This window comes from Anolis sagrei, chromosome 1 (genome assembly GCF_037176765.1).
Source record: "Anolis sagrei isolate rAnoSag1 chromosome 1, rAnoSag1.mat, whole genome shotgun sequence".
NCBI classification, from domain to species: Eukaryota; Metazoa; Chordata; class Lepidosauria; order Squamata; family Dactyloidae; genus Anolis; species Anolis sagrei.
In genome coordinates this window covers 202123958-202139636 of record NC_090021.1, presented here as the reverse complement: position 1 = coordinate 202139636, position 15679 = coordinate 202123958, and the positions used below count along the sequence as shown (strand labels likewise).

At 38.5% G+C, this 15679-nt stretch overlaps 1 pseudogene; it reads right to left on the bottom strand.

Annotated features, from left to right (window-relative positions):
• Window positions 1-13339: 13339 nt before the first annotated feature.
• LOC132767318 (lys-63-specific deubiquitinase BRCC36 pseudogene) lies at window positions 13340-13826 on the bottom strand (annotated as a pseudogene).
• Window positions 13827-15679: the final 1853 nt, after the last annotated feature.

Genomic DNA, 15679 nt, shown 5'->3' with positions numbered 1-15679 from the left:
AAAAAGAGAGGGAAGGAAAGAGAGAAGGAACAAAAGATAGGGAAGGAAGGAAGGATGTACCAAAGAGCAAAGAAAGGGAGGAAAGAAACAGGTAGAGATGGAAGAAAGATGAGAGATAGGGAAAGAAAATGAGGAAAGGAAGCAAAGAGGGAAGGAAGGAGAGAAAGAGGGAGGGAAGGTTGGCCACAGCAATGTGTGGCAGGTACAGCTAGTAGTCAATAAAATAGAAATAGATGTTTTCCTCAAACTCTCTGCCTTTCTCCATTATCCAGCAGATATTGGCAATTTGGTCTCTTGTTCCTCTGCCTTTTCTAAACCCAGCTTGTACATGTGGCAACTCTCTCTCCATGTATTCCTGGAGTCTTCCTCGCAGGATCTTGGACATTACCTTACTGGCATGTGAAATAAGTGACACTGTACGAAAGTTTAAGTATGCTTTGTGCTTTGTTGTAAATTGAAAATTCCCTTCCTGTATCATCTAATAGAAATGATTCAGAGGATGCTCAGAAACCTGTTGGGAAGTTACATGTTTGTAAATGGGCCCAAATCTTGGGAAAGTAGACAGTTCCATAGCATCTGTATCCATCAGAGGACTGCTGTTACAGTGCTACATAGCAGAACCAGCGAAATGATCAATGTAAAATGGAACAGATGCACAAAGGGACCAGTGCACAATGGGATGTGCATTGCAGCAGTACCAGAGTGCATTACCTCAGTCCTAATGTGTATTGGGCACAGTAAAAGTGTTCTTAGTTCCTTGGACACATAGCTAGATATATGTAAATCTATGCAATGTAATATAGGTCATATAGGATTCCAGAGAAGATCTGCAGTTAGTTTCCTCTTAATTCAAAACACTTGGTTTTAGGGTGATTCGGGAGAAGTGTTGCTGGAATGAGTTCACCCCACACCCAGACTCTGTTTTAACAACACATTACAAAGTCTAACAGACTTGTACAGGACCTCCTGTACAAGCTACAGCCTCTTCTCAGTACCTCCATTGTTCATTCCGTTGAAAATAACAGGAATTGCTATTTTCTGCAGTTACTTGTATCAGTGCAAAGTCTGTGGTTTGTATTTTCTGCAGGTATGGAGATTATACTATGTAGTTTCTAGCCAGTGTTGTTGAGTAAGAGTCAGTTGAAGAGGTATATTGATTGTGTGTGTGTGTGTGTGTGTTCAATGCCATGCAGCGTAGATATGTAGCCCTTACCAAATGCACAACATTGAGAGCTGGCAACAATTCCATATCTTTCAGAGCAAACCACTGTTCTTCTGCCAGCCCTTTGATCTCTACTCGAGCTGCCCCTGGGATAAGTGCTGCTCTTTCTTCAGCTTTAGCATGTTTGCCCACCTTTATACATGTTCATCAGTCCTAAATAAATATTCACCCAGATTACTGAGCAGAGAATTTCCTCAGTCTACTCAGGGTCTGAAATTAATGACAGTACACTGAGGCCTCAACACAGTTGGCTGGTGCTAATGACACCATCTCAGGTGACAGCAGTAGGTATGGAATAACCCCGGGTTCTGTGATGATGGGTCAGGAGGTTCAGCAGTGAAAAACATCTATGTCAAGAGAAAAAGATGCCAGCTTACTCCATATTATACTGCATTGCATTGTATTATGTTGTATTTATATTCTATCTTTCTCCAAATGTGGAAGCCAACGTTGCAGTTTATTTTCCGGTGCCAATCAAGGTGCAGGTTATCACCTACAAAGCCCTAAACGGTTTGGGACCTGCCTACCTTCGAGGGCCCTCCATGAACCACCTCGGGCCCTCCGATCCTCTGGGGAGGCCCTGCTCTCACCACTGCCAGTTTCACAAGCTTGCCTGGTAAGTACAAGGGAGAGAACTTTTTCCGCTGTGGATCCTCAACTCTGGAACTCATTGCCTGGAGAAATTAGGAAAGCCCCTTCTCTAGAAATTTTTAAAAAGAACTTTAAAACCTGTCTCTTCTGCTGTGCCTTTGATGAGTAGTTATACAATTTCACATGACTGCTCAGCCTCAAAGCTCTGTCATTGGAGTAGATGTCCCCCCCCCCCCTTGTGGGAAAGCTTGATTCCACAACCCCCGCCATAATGAGCCCTCCTCCGCAAATTATCTGCTTCTCTCTTTTATCTTGCCCGAGTTTTTAATTAGTTTTAATCAGTTTGTCTTTTAATCATTACATGTAGCCTGCCCATTGTTACTGTGCCTGTGCCTATTGTAATTTTTACATTGTTATCCATATTTTTATGTAATTGTGATGTTATTGTTTATTGTTCACATTTTTGGTTGTGTCTTGGTTTTTACTTTATTGTAATTGTTGTTCAGGCTTGGCCTCATGTAAGCTGCTCCAAGTCCCCATCGGGGAGATGGTGGTGGGGTATAAATAAGGATTATGATTATGATTATGATTATGATTATTATTATTATTATTGCTTACAGTATGACAATAAACAATGCAACTTGAGCATCCCTTATCCAGATTTCCAAAATTGAAAACTGTCCACATGGGTGGCAGATATAGTGATACCTTTGCTTTCTGATGGTGCAACGGACACAAACATTGTTTCTTGCACAAAATTGTTTGTAAAATTATCTCAAAGGTTTATGTAAAACACAAATAAATGTTGTGTTTAGACTTGGGCCCCATATTCAAGATATCACATTATGTATATGCAAATATTTCAGCTCCAAAATATGGAACACTTCTGGTCCCACGCATTTCAGATACGGAATCCTCAACCCAGAGCTGGCAGGACACCTTTCTCTGTGATGGGCAGCATCTTTCTCTGCCCACTTCACCTCATCTCTAGTACATGCATATCCCACAATCACTTCTTTAATGGACTGTTATGTAGACAAAAGACACCAACCAGATTCTAGCTTGAACTATTATTCCATACAGGTGATGCTCTGATTTTCCAGATGAGACCAGAGCATCAAACGCAACCCTTGGTAGGCCACCATGTAGATCATCTAGAACAGTGGTTCTCAACTTGTGGGTCCCTGGTTGTTTTGGCCTACAACCCCCAGATATCCCAACCAGCTGTTAGGCTTTCTGGGAGTTGAAGGCCAAAACATCTAGTGACCCACAGGTTGAGTTCCACTGATCTAGAACATTGGTTCTTAACCTGTGGGTCCCCAGGTGGTTTTCCTACAACTTCCAGAAATCCCAACCAGTTTACTAGCTGTTAGGATTTCTGGGAGTTGAAGGCCAAAACATCCCACAGGTTGAGAACCACTAATATTGTTACTTGAAAACGACACAAAGGATAATCCTATACTTACACTATTTGTGGACCAAGTCTCTTTGTGGGCTTTTTTCAACTACTGGCATCATTGTATCTCTTTTTATTGTGGATGAGATTTTATTAAAATGAAAACTTTTATAGGATTAAAAAAACCGTAATATGTATAATTCACAAGAAAACATCCTGAGTCGCCACTTCAGCAGCAACAACATCACCACCACTAACCTTGGGAATTGCTACTCTTTATTCTAGAGCTCCCAGAACCCCCAAATTAACATATTAAGTCTCTGTGTTGGGGGGAGATGAATTGTAGCTAAAAAAAGTAAATTTTTCCAGTTCTGTATTGTAATGATGATCCAATAATTTATCTCTGACACTTAGACTGTGAATTATATATATTATTAACTATTTTTTGACATTTTTAATAAAAGTTTTCATTTTTTTACAAAAAGTCATGCACAATAAAAAGAGATACAATAAAGCTAGTAGTTAAGTAGTCTTCATTATATAACCCAAATGGCATGGCTGGGATCTCAAACTGAAGCATTTTCCCTTGTGACATTTGTTATGGGTCTCACTTGTATGCTCTATTATTATGATTTGAAAAAACATTACAAATTACCAGGATCAGCTAGTCTAACTTAGGTTATTATGCCAAAATTCATTTCAAAATTAATTTTTCCTCCTAAACAAAATTAGATTTGACCATGCAGTCAACCATTCAGTCCTTTTTGGGGTCTATTCAGAAGTAAGTTAGATGGGTTCAAAGGTCCTAGCTCCCAGATAAGTCCTCTTGGAGTCTCAGACTAAAATAATTTACTTGCCAAGAAAGAAAAAGCCACCCCAAAGAACTGTATTTTTCTCCTTGAATCCCTATGTGGGAAATAAGTGTGATTCCATGCAATGTGACAACTCTGAGGGATGGCAGAAAGCATGTAAATCACATGCGTTATCAGGCTTCATCTGAATGTCTGTACAACATATACAAGTTGAAGGATTAAGTACTGGACAAGCTTTCAGTTGAGGGAAAGTACTGTGTGGGCCTGGCGTGACACTCCGATTAAGACACTGACAGAGTATACAAAAAAACCCATTTGTTGGCATGACACGTCAGATGGATGAAGCATCCGTCTTTGTCCGGGTGAGTTCAGCTTTCTTTCAAAAGGCCGTTGTGGATCTATGATGGGGAGAACAGTGAGGCAAGTGGCGCATTTGCTTAATACAAGCAACAGCAAAGCACACAACAATGAAAATCAGAGTGATTTCTATAGCATTGGTAAGCCCAGTGAACAATATGATTTAATACAAGCGGCGTTCCCTTTCATCTCTTACTTCCCAAAGCAGCTCGAATTATGCAGCTAATTCTTCTTCTACCTGTGACTATATTGTGCAGGGAGCTTTACTTTTGTTTGATATTGAAAAATAAAATGATGGAAAATTGGAGCCAACAATGTGTTCTGATTATTCGTATGTTATAGAATATTCTCTCAACGTGATAAACCATGTTTATCTCACTAGGGATAAAGAGGGAGGAATTCCTTCTGATTTATATTCATTCATGCCAGCCACTGTTAAATAGCCACCTTATTATCAAGCCAAAGACAATGCTACAGTTTTATTTCACGTGACTGTAATTATGAGATTTTCATTTTCAGGATTTTACCTAACTGTAGTACTGATGCTGAGAAACAAAAACAAAAAAAAATGACTGGAAGCATTGTTTAAAAGTATTTTGTCTATCAGGGCTATTCCTTTCTGAATGCACATCCGTTCATTTTTCTTAAGAGAATTTCTTACTGGCTACATATGTCCTGGATTTTCTGTTCTGAAAATACCACACTCGAGTGGTGTTAAGATTGCATGTTACTGCTGTGTCTTTTGAAAAACTTTCCTTTGCAAACAAACTGTTTTCTTTCTCAATAAAACAAAATAACAAATAGCTTTACTCAGAAAAAATGTAGCTATGTTTTCAAGCTTGTATTTCAAATTTCGTCATAAACAAGATAAAGAAACATTTTAAAAAGTACCTCCATTACCAGCCAAAGCATCTGAAAGAAAGTCCTTAATATGCATTCGTGCTTGTGGTTTCTGTAATCACTGTCAGGGTCTCATACTGGTTCCAGGATTTCCGATGGAATCATCTGCACAGCAAACCACTTTCTTCATTACCAGGTTGAAACTGTGTTAAATGATCAGAGTAGACAGGGCTTCTCAGCAGAGAGCTGGAAGACAGAAGCTACAGGATGGGAGAGAGTTGTAAGTTCAGTGGACCCCTACATTAGCTGGTTTCTCTTTCTTGGATTTGTTTATTCGGGAGTTTGTGGGTGCTGCTTAACTAATCGCACTCCTGCTGCTCTTCTGCCTTTCCTTCCATATCTTGGCAACAGTGCCAGCCCCTCACTTCCTTTCTCACCTCCCCAGCACGAAACCTTAGCCAGATCTAAGATCCCATCCCTCCTAATTCACCTTATGACCTTACTCCTCTTTCTTCCCCTCTCTCTCATTTCCCATTGGGTGGCTCAATGGAAAATAGGTTTAAAATCTGGTTGAGGCTTCATGCTGGGAAGCTGAAAAAAAGGAAGTCCGGGGATAGCATTGTTTTTAGGGCAGAGGTGGAAAGGACAACAGAAGGAGTAAGGCAAGGAGATGGATCTGAGGGAAAGTGGCTTCAAATCTGGCTGATGTTTTGAGGTGGAAAGTTGATGAAGGGAATAAGGGGCTGAGGCTCTTGGTGGGAAAAAGAGGCTGCAGCATGCACTGTGGGGAGTGGAGACTTACAATAATTGTGGCTGTTCTACTTTCATTGAGGTTGTGCACCCCTAAACCTCATGAATGTGGGGGCTCTCCATATTGTCTTGAGACTTGTGCTCTGCTACAAGTGAAAAATATCACTTCTTAAAACCTATTTGTGGTAGGTAGGGGTCAAAAAGCTAAATAAGGCCAAAAACACTTTTTGACAAGATCTAGTGTTGTATTATGCACAAACGTGGAATGTAAGATGCATTTGTACAGATATTTTGATTTCTAAAGATTATTAATGTTGGCGTCTAAATGAATTCCCCAGTAAACTTCAAAGGCTCAGTTGCATTAGGCACTAAACAGCTTTTCCTGAAGATCCCATGTTCTGTCCTTATAGAAAGCAGCCAGCATACACTTGCAGAGGATTTGTTTTGTATAGTACAACAAAGCATTTCTCAATATATTTTCTAAGTCAAAATGGACTTGTTGAAGGCAAGCTGCGAGAGGGCACACAAAATGGCAAAGGTTATTTTGCGGCAGTGCAGAACTGATTTAAAGGAATTGGTAATGTCGGTTGCCATCAGTGCAAAACCCAACTGCTGATTATGGTTGTATGTACCTGACTCTGGCATAATACTGAACAATGGTTTATTGTTAGATGAATAAGAGTCAAGCATATTAGCTCCTCACCCCACCCTCTTAGCATAACTACAAGAAGATTCATTTACTTTTCCATTTTTGTGCCCAAACTAGGCAAAATACAGCTGGCATATACGATGGGTTACTGAAATGAACAAACCTCCTGCTGTAGTTTATGATACTGGCTTGTTGCCCTACAGCAACAGTTTATTATGTATTTATTTTATTTTATTTTATTTATGTCCTGCCTTTTTTCCAGCATGGGATTCATGGCCACATAAAATGCTTTAAAATACAATATATAGTAGTATTAAAATATTTAGTACAACAGTTAAAGCACATTTAAACAATTCTTAACCTTTGGTCCTACTGATGTTTCAAACTCTGACTTTTGATCATGCTGGCTGAGGTTACTAGGTGTTCAAGTTCAAAATAGCTCTAGTTATTATAGTTGCATTCCATAAAATACTGGGATTTTCAATTTTGAGGCATTTAGAATTATCTGTCAAAGAGATGTAGTAATTCACCAAACTACGTATCCTAGGTTTGGTTATCATAAGATGTTGCGAATGCAATCAGAGTAGAACCATGCTGCTACAATTGCATAATGTAAAAAGACTCTTGGCCATGAAATAGAGTGGAATTAACTCAGAATCTACTCTGCCCAGATCACATACCATCCCAGATTGCCTTGATTTCAATTCCCGTTCCTATCAGTGTTTTATTGTTTTATCTCCTGCTGTCCTATAGATATCCTATATTATCACATATTGCCAATGTGAATATGCTTTTCTTATGCTGTGAATATGCTTTTCTGAATATGCTTTTCTTATGCTGTCTGAATATGCTTTTCTTGTGACCAGTGAGCATATTAACCCACTAACCACGATGATCCAGCTTGAGAGGTATACCATGTTTTTCCACCACATTCTTTATATCTCAGATGATAACTGGACAATGCAGCATTCTGAGATGTTATAGGGTAGACTTCCTTTGTGTATTAACTTATGTATTGGAGCCCCCGGTGGCACAGTGGGTTAAACCTTGTGACAGCAGGACTGAAGACTGACAGGTCACAGGTTCGAATCCAGGGAGAGAGTGGATGAGCTCCCTCTGTCAGCTCCAGCTCCCCATGCAGAGACATGAGAGAAACCTCCCAGAAGGATGGTAAAACATCAGAAACATTAGGCCATCCCCTGGGCAACATCCTTGCAGACGGCCAGTTCTCTCACACCAGAATCGACTTGCAGTTTCTTAAGTCACTCCTGACACACACACAAAAAACCTTATGCATTTTTTAACAATAAGTGGATTGTGTGTGTGCACAGATATGCGTATAACTGTCATTGTGTGTCTGAGAGAGAGAGAGAATGAGAGGGGGGCACATAAAGTTACAAGCAAAAACAGAACAAGGTTTCATATTATAAGCCTGGGGGTGTAGAGGGGGAAATTTAGCAAATGATCAAAGCACATCTTTTCTTCCCTTTGTTTCTCTTCCATCAAAAACATCAATTTATGACTTCTCTTTGCCTCTCCTTGTTGTACATGAGATGGCCTGCCTTGCTTTCCAGCATACATTACACCATTGTCTTCTGAAATGCCTAACTGCAGCCAGCTCTGCACATCACATGGAATGCTTAAACTGTTCTGGTCTTTGTTTGACATCCAGTTTGTCTGGCATCTGACATTAGCATTGCTAAGTATCAAAATGTTGAGTGCTTACCAATTTGGATATTGTGCTGCCACATCATTCATCCAGTTCACAGCCAGGGGAAGGGAAAAGGAAACTGGATGTGGGGAGGGCAGGAGGAAGAGAGAAGAAAGCAATCCAGTTTTGTAGCTAAGTGCCTGGAATCCATAGAAATAGCCATATATTACTTATTCCAGAAAAATGATGAGTGGCACTGGTATATCAGAGAATGTAATGGCCACCACTGCTTCTAGAAGGATCCAGTTTCAGTTTCTCACATCTAGCAGGACTGAGACAAATTACCAAGAATTGCTGCTAAACAGAGTGAGTGATCTTGTTTCAGATGATTTGATTCAATCTAAGGGTGGAGCTACAATGACCCCTTATCCTGAGATGGGAGGGCTCCTGTCCATCCAGCAGCACATAAGCATGGTTCAACAATGTTGGATGACCACCCTTACCACCCTCTCATTTTCCTTGTCTCAGCAGCCAGAAAGTGCAACATCTGTTGTGCTGGTTGCTTGTCATCTGGAGTGACACTGAAGCTTCAGTGTGACAAGGAAGTGGGAAGATAAGGAATCATACCCTCCTTATCATGTTCAACACTCTAGCTAGTGTCACTCCAGGTGACAAATGACTGATGTGACCCATGTTACACCCACTGGCCACCACACAAAAAAGAACAGGAGGGGAGGAGAATACCATATAGTATTCCTGCACTGTCCAAGCCTGGGAAACACAGGATGGACATGTAAACAGCTAGGGCTGGTTTCATCTTAGAACTAGTCCAACTGTTTCCATGGGCCCCAAGATGCAAGTTGCTCTGGATTCTGGGACAGAACAACCCGCTACATTTTTTAATGTTATGTTAACCTGGATCAGCTCCATGTGGCATGTAGCTGTCACAGAGCTGATTTGGGCATCCTTTGCTCTAAGTAGTCAGTATAGATGTGTCCTAAGGTAGCTTGTGAACCACTTTAATGTGGTATCACTGGAATTTTCCTCTCAAACAGATAATTGTTTTTAAACAAGCTCCCATTGAGTCACAGTTTCACAAGGATTTACCTAAAATATTTCTGGATGGGGATACACCTGAAGAGGCACATTTAAAGCTTGAGATGACTTCTAGAGAATTGGCCAGAATTGCTTTGGGACATTGAAAGCACCGGGATTGTGGCGCAGCTGGCTGAGTGTCAGCTGCATTAAGATCACTCTGACCAAAAGGTGATGGGTTCGAAGCCAGCCCGGGCTGGAGTGGGTGTCCAGCCATTGTGTAGCCCGTTGTTGACCTTTGCAACCCGAAAGACAGTTGCATCTGTCAAGTAGGAAAATAAGGTACCACCTTGTGTGGGAGGCTAAATTTAACTAATTTATGAGGCCATAAAGAAAAAAGACTCCGGGGAATGTGGAATGCGGAAGAACTTCATCGGTGTCGTTGATGGATGATGAAAAGCAGCAGCTCCCCTGGCGGCCAGAAAAAAGTTAAATAGCCTCAGTGTATTTGTGTGTTAAATGTTGTTTGTCAAACTGGCATTGAATGTTTGCCATATATATGTGTTTACTGTAATCCGCCCTGAGTCCCCTGCGGGGTGAGAAGGGCGGAATATAAGAACTGTAAATGAATGAATAAATAAATAAATAAATAAATAATGTGTTAACAGTGCCCATTACTGAAAATGCTAGATCTGGAAAGGGTCACACATACATTAGTTGCATGAACTGTGCCAGTATTGATCTTTCTTTAATAAGGAATTTTGCAAACTCACTGTATGACTTTTTAATTTTTAGGTTTTGTTTACTTGTGCCACCTTATTTCACACTGTAAATCCAATATGTCCTTATTCCCCTGCTGGATTACATATACAAAGTCTATTATTAAGTACTGCTTCTCTTCTGGAATTTCTTTTCCATTTCATGATCAAGAGAATCTACAAATTGTTCTGAACTCTGAATTGTTCCCACTTCTTTCGTCAGAATTAACATCACCTTCAACAATACTGTCTGAAAACTTCTGTGGACGTTTACAAAGGCATTCTGTTTTAGTGTTATGGTCAACAGATCCATGTATTTCTGTGGCTTTGATAGTGTTATTGAAAACAATATTATTTTACATTTCATGCTGTTCTCCTCCTACAGAATGAATAAGCTTCAATGCTGCCTCAATATGTCAATGCTTCTGCTACAGCAATAATGTTACAGATTTAGAATATTACACTGCTAGTATAATTTCAGTAAGAAAGGACTGGGGGAATAATATTGATTTGATTGTGTAATCCACCAGCTCCAATTTTTAGATGACTAAATTTAAAGCAAAAGATTAAACACTAAATAATTTGCATGTGGTAAGAATTTACTCTTATTTGAATGTATAATTTTAATTGAATTGAAGTGTCCAGTCCATCATTGAACCAACAGGCTTTTAAAAAGAAGTGCTGTTATAAATCTGCTTACCACTATCTTTCTTTTAAAAATATGCATACAACTCTTATATAAATCAAAACGTTCCTTTAATCTTAGGTACAGCACATTCAATTAAATGGGTTTAGAGATTAAAGCAATGAAGAAATAAAATGTTTCTATTAAATTCTTTTGAAATAAAAGACTGAACATCACTAGACGAGCCTTTCATGATAGATCCTCCATCACATGATTCAGTAATTACTTTATCAAAAATAACTCTTAGCTAGACAATGTTGGCAAAATTTCAGATAGAATACTTTGACAACTTTGTCAAAAAAAGTCTAAAATAATAACTTTGTTTTATTAAAACACCAACTGCAAACTGATACATAACGGATCAAAGAAATGTGTACTTGAAAAAGTGAAAATGTCAGCAATAGAAGGAATACTCAAACATATTGGAAAAAATGAATGAAAAATGGATGAAAAATGTAGTTTGGATCTTTGGAAAATCCTAATAAGGTTTTTTTTAACACAGAAAACAGCAATTTCTAGGCAGGAAATGCTTTTTCCTGCCCAGAAAAATGATGTTTCTATGCAAAACAACTGTATGAATTTTGTGCAGAATACATTTTGAATCGTGAATACTCTTTGAAAATTGCACTGTTAATAATTCAGGACTTATTCTGCACAGACAGCATATAGAGGGTGTGTTGTTTTGCAAAGAAAACGGTATTTTCTGTATAGAATTGGCCGTTTTCTGTATAAAAATGCATTAGAATTTTGCAAAGATCCAAACGACATCTGAAATCTATTTTTCATCCATTTTTTCCAATATGTCTGTGTATTCATTTGTTATCTCATTATATAAATCAATGCAGTACTTCCTGCATAGAAATGTTGTTTTCTGCACACACAAAAAGAGAAGAAGCTGCATTTAAATTTTCAAATATTTTCTCAGAACAGGAAGAATTTTTACTGAAATTGTTAACGGCTTCCTTCAAGAACAAAATTTGCATTGAATGTCATCCCTAGCATATATTATGGGTAATGTCACATATGCCTCTATCTCAAGAACACAACACAAGACATACTGCTGCCCTGTGTCTGTACTAAAAAAATGCAAAATTAATACTATCATCATTGTGGAGCCTATTTCCTTTAGGCGGTTTTCATAAATATTTTGAGAACAATTATTTAAATTGCACCATTAATTCTGGAAGTATTTAGTATTTAGGCAGCATTTTGTAATTTTTTATAAAAAGAAATATAATTGATTCCACAATACATTTTATCTCTTGTGTTCTCTGTACTTGAATCAATGTTTAGGGAAATATGTTGAGGAATTAACTTTATTTTATTTTAACTCAACTCTGAAATGCCAGAGTTTCAAAAATATTGAGTTTATACTGTATACCATAAAAGGCTATCATTCATCACAGAACAAAGAGTAAAATCTACTGTGTGGAAAACTAATGCATACATAGAATCACTTCAACACATATTTTAAAGGACATTATGTAATACATTAAAAATAATGATTTTGAGACAAATTAAGCCATAACAGCCTCAAATCAGTTTGCCTACACCGTTAATATGTTGATTAATGTCCTGTTAGAACCAAGACACTCATTTTTATCTCATTATTCAACTCAATGTTTTCCCAAAGCTATTGAATAAAAATGTAATTATTGCTCTAAATTATGTTATTATTAACTTTCACATGGTGTTTCTTGATAAACAGCATCACAAATAGTAGAGCCCAGTGGCAGAGAGACAAGAATAAAAACCACATCAATAAACAGAGCAATTTAGAAAGATGTATCTGAAAAGAATTTGGTCAAAGAGGGAATAGGGTAGATTTTCAGCAACACACAAACACAATATGAGAATAAAATATTTAAAAAGTGGGCTGATGGATCTTACATATTTCAATTAAAGTGCAATTGCTGTGAAAAATATATATGAAGGAATTAAATGCTGTGGCTGCAACACAAAATGCAATGCAGTAACATTTTGTGGGGTTTTTTTATGACTTCAAGAACAGCCACTTTGTTGGCTGTTGGCTGAATGGGACTGGTAAAAAAAATGGTGATGCATGGCCTTACAACAAATAGAGCTGTGTGAGAAGTTAGTGGTTGGTTTGAGCTCCCATGTCATTAGGACAGGTAATATTTTCCAGGTTTTCATTAAAATCTAAAAGGAACTATCTCAGCAACTTCCAACTTTTGGACTTCAGCTCCCAAAATCCCAGACAGTTGGCCAAGTTGACGGGCTTCTGTGAGCTGAAGTCACAAACATGTAGAGAACCAAGGATTGGGAACCATTGAACTATCAACTGAGAAAGAAGTGATTTAGTTGCCACTAGATGTGTATCAGGACTAGAACTGTCAATTCTATATTATCCCAACACACACATCTTTAGTTCCAAGAACTGTCATGTGAGAAAAGAGGTCCGTTGTTGCAAAAATCACCTCTCATCATTTCCAGTGCCCTGCCCACTGATATTCCATGCTCTAGGGACCTTCTGATTTTGTGGCAGCATGGAATGAGCCCCAGGAAAAGCAGCAAGTTAGGACAGGGCCATGCCGAGGAACGTCTCCTCAGGCAAAACAAAGCCTGTGTTCCATCACTCCAGGGCAGCCGATTCCTTGAGAAGCTCCTCTTTCTCCTGCTGTAATTCCTGCATCCTCTGTTTGTTCTGTTCCAAACGGTCCTCCAGTCACTGCAGGCTGACATCTGGCTGCAGAGGTTCTTTGTGAACACTGAGCCTTTGTGTATCTTTGTATATCTTTGATTTTCTTATAAGCATCCTGCTCCTCTAGACACAAGATCTTAGGCACTTATACAGCTGACTCAAGACACACTTTCCCAATGGTGTTGTGAGGAACAACGTGAATTAGAATTTCAATCCTTTCATATTTTGAGCTCTTTGAGGCTTGAATGGACTAGAAACAAGTGTACAGAATCTGGCCTGTCTTTTTTTTATCCTCAATGGAGCAGGAGAATATCAGCCCCAGGTCCATCATTTGATACATTGCTTGTGTGTGGACATCTACATGAGATGGCCAGACTGTTATGTGTGGATGAGATTGATACCAACCCACAACTTTCATAGGTCACCCTGTTAATTCAGCCAATATCTCTGCTTCTGTTGAAGCAGCTGAGAGCTGCTCAAGAGAAATCTCCACCCAGTTCTTTCTTTTATCTGGCCTCCAGAGAATGATCACCATATGAATGTGGACAATTTGGCTAGTGTTGACCTCCCCAATGCAGAAGCCCATTACTATCTCCTTCTCCATGCTCAGCGCATGGTTCCCACTGAGCTTTCTTTCCCCCAAATAAGTGCAACACCTTGGCTGCTTCCTTTAAAGTTTGAATCACACTCTAAAATGATTTAAACCCACCAGCCATTATTGTGAGAAACTACCTCCATTCATATTTTAAGATATGTTGTATTTATTGTTGTATTTGCCATGGTCTGTAAGCTGCCCTGATTCCCCCTAAGGTTAAGAAGGGCAGAGTATAAATATAGAATAATAATAATAATAATAATAATAATAATAATAATAATAATATAACCTTGTCAGATTTTCATATCCTGGACCTACAACAAATTAAATTGCAGTTATACAACACTATGCACCATTTCCTGAAAACTGCAAGGCAGTCTGTGAATTGACAATACACACAAAAAATTATATCCCAGGAAAAAATGTATCCCAAAATGTGCATATGAGTGGAAATTTCACACAAGTTTACGTAGTAGTACAGAAAATGTTTTCAAAGGCTCCATTAAGAAAGGTATACAAAAATGTACATATTAAGAGTAATACACTAGGAAGTGAATGATCATGCAGAAACACATTAGAATGAACCCAAGGTTGAAAAATGAGAATTCGGACAGAATCAAATTGGGCATTATAATTCACCCTTAACCAAAAATCAGTTTTTCATCACTAAGTATTAGTAGGAATACAAGTGCATGCAGAGGTGATCCATCAGGTGGCAGCCACAGGGCTAACTTTCATGTTTTGTTTTGGTTATAATCATCATCATCATCATCATCATCATCATCATCATCATTTATACTCCACCACCATCTCCACAAAGGGGACTCAGGGCAGCTAACATGAGGCCAAGCCCGAAAATACAACACGACAAAATAAAATACCAGGAAACAAAAAAATGCAACACAATAAAATGCATAAAACAACAAAATAAAATAACAGTTGCAAAATAATATAATGAATAAGTAGAACACAATGGGTGGGCCAAATGCTTAAGATAAAAGTGCTAAAACCCTGGGTGAGATAGTAGTGGAAAATTTCTATTTGTAAGGGAGGAGCTCATAAGGGAGGAACAGTGGAGTTAATCTTAATGAAGATTAAGGACTGGGGGAAAGTGCATTATGATGACAACATTATAGATGGAACAGGCAAAGAAAGGTATGATACATAGAAAATACCCATATATGTGGATACATAAGTAATGGTCTTCCCAAATGTCATGCATGCTAATGCTACTGTATTCCCCCCACCCATATCTGAAATCTCAGAGGGTCTTTTGTGGATGACCTTTACCTAAAATAAACATGGGATCTGGTCTGTACTTAATGGAGCCCCACCTCTTTTACCCTTTTTTGTCAGAAATATTATATCATACACAATAAGAAAGCATCCATGAAGCAATCAAAGATAACAGTATCAATACTTCACATGAGTGTTATGCTAACTAAGCAGACTCTTTTCAGAGTTATGATTTTGATATTGTTATGCAAAACTCTATTTTCATTCATTCATTCATTCCCACTAGAATGCCACCAGCTCATAGTAATGTTATCTAATTCAGAATGAAAGAGTGCTGTTGAATTTAGCATTTGTGGTTTCTTTGGTTTTATGTTTAAGAATGATGCATTTTAAAATGGACTATCACGAATATTCACCATTTACAACTGACAATTCCAGCT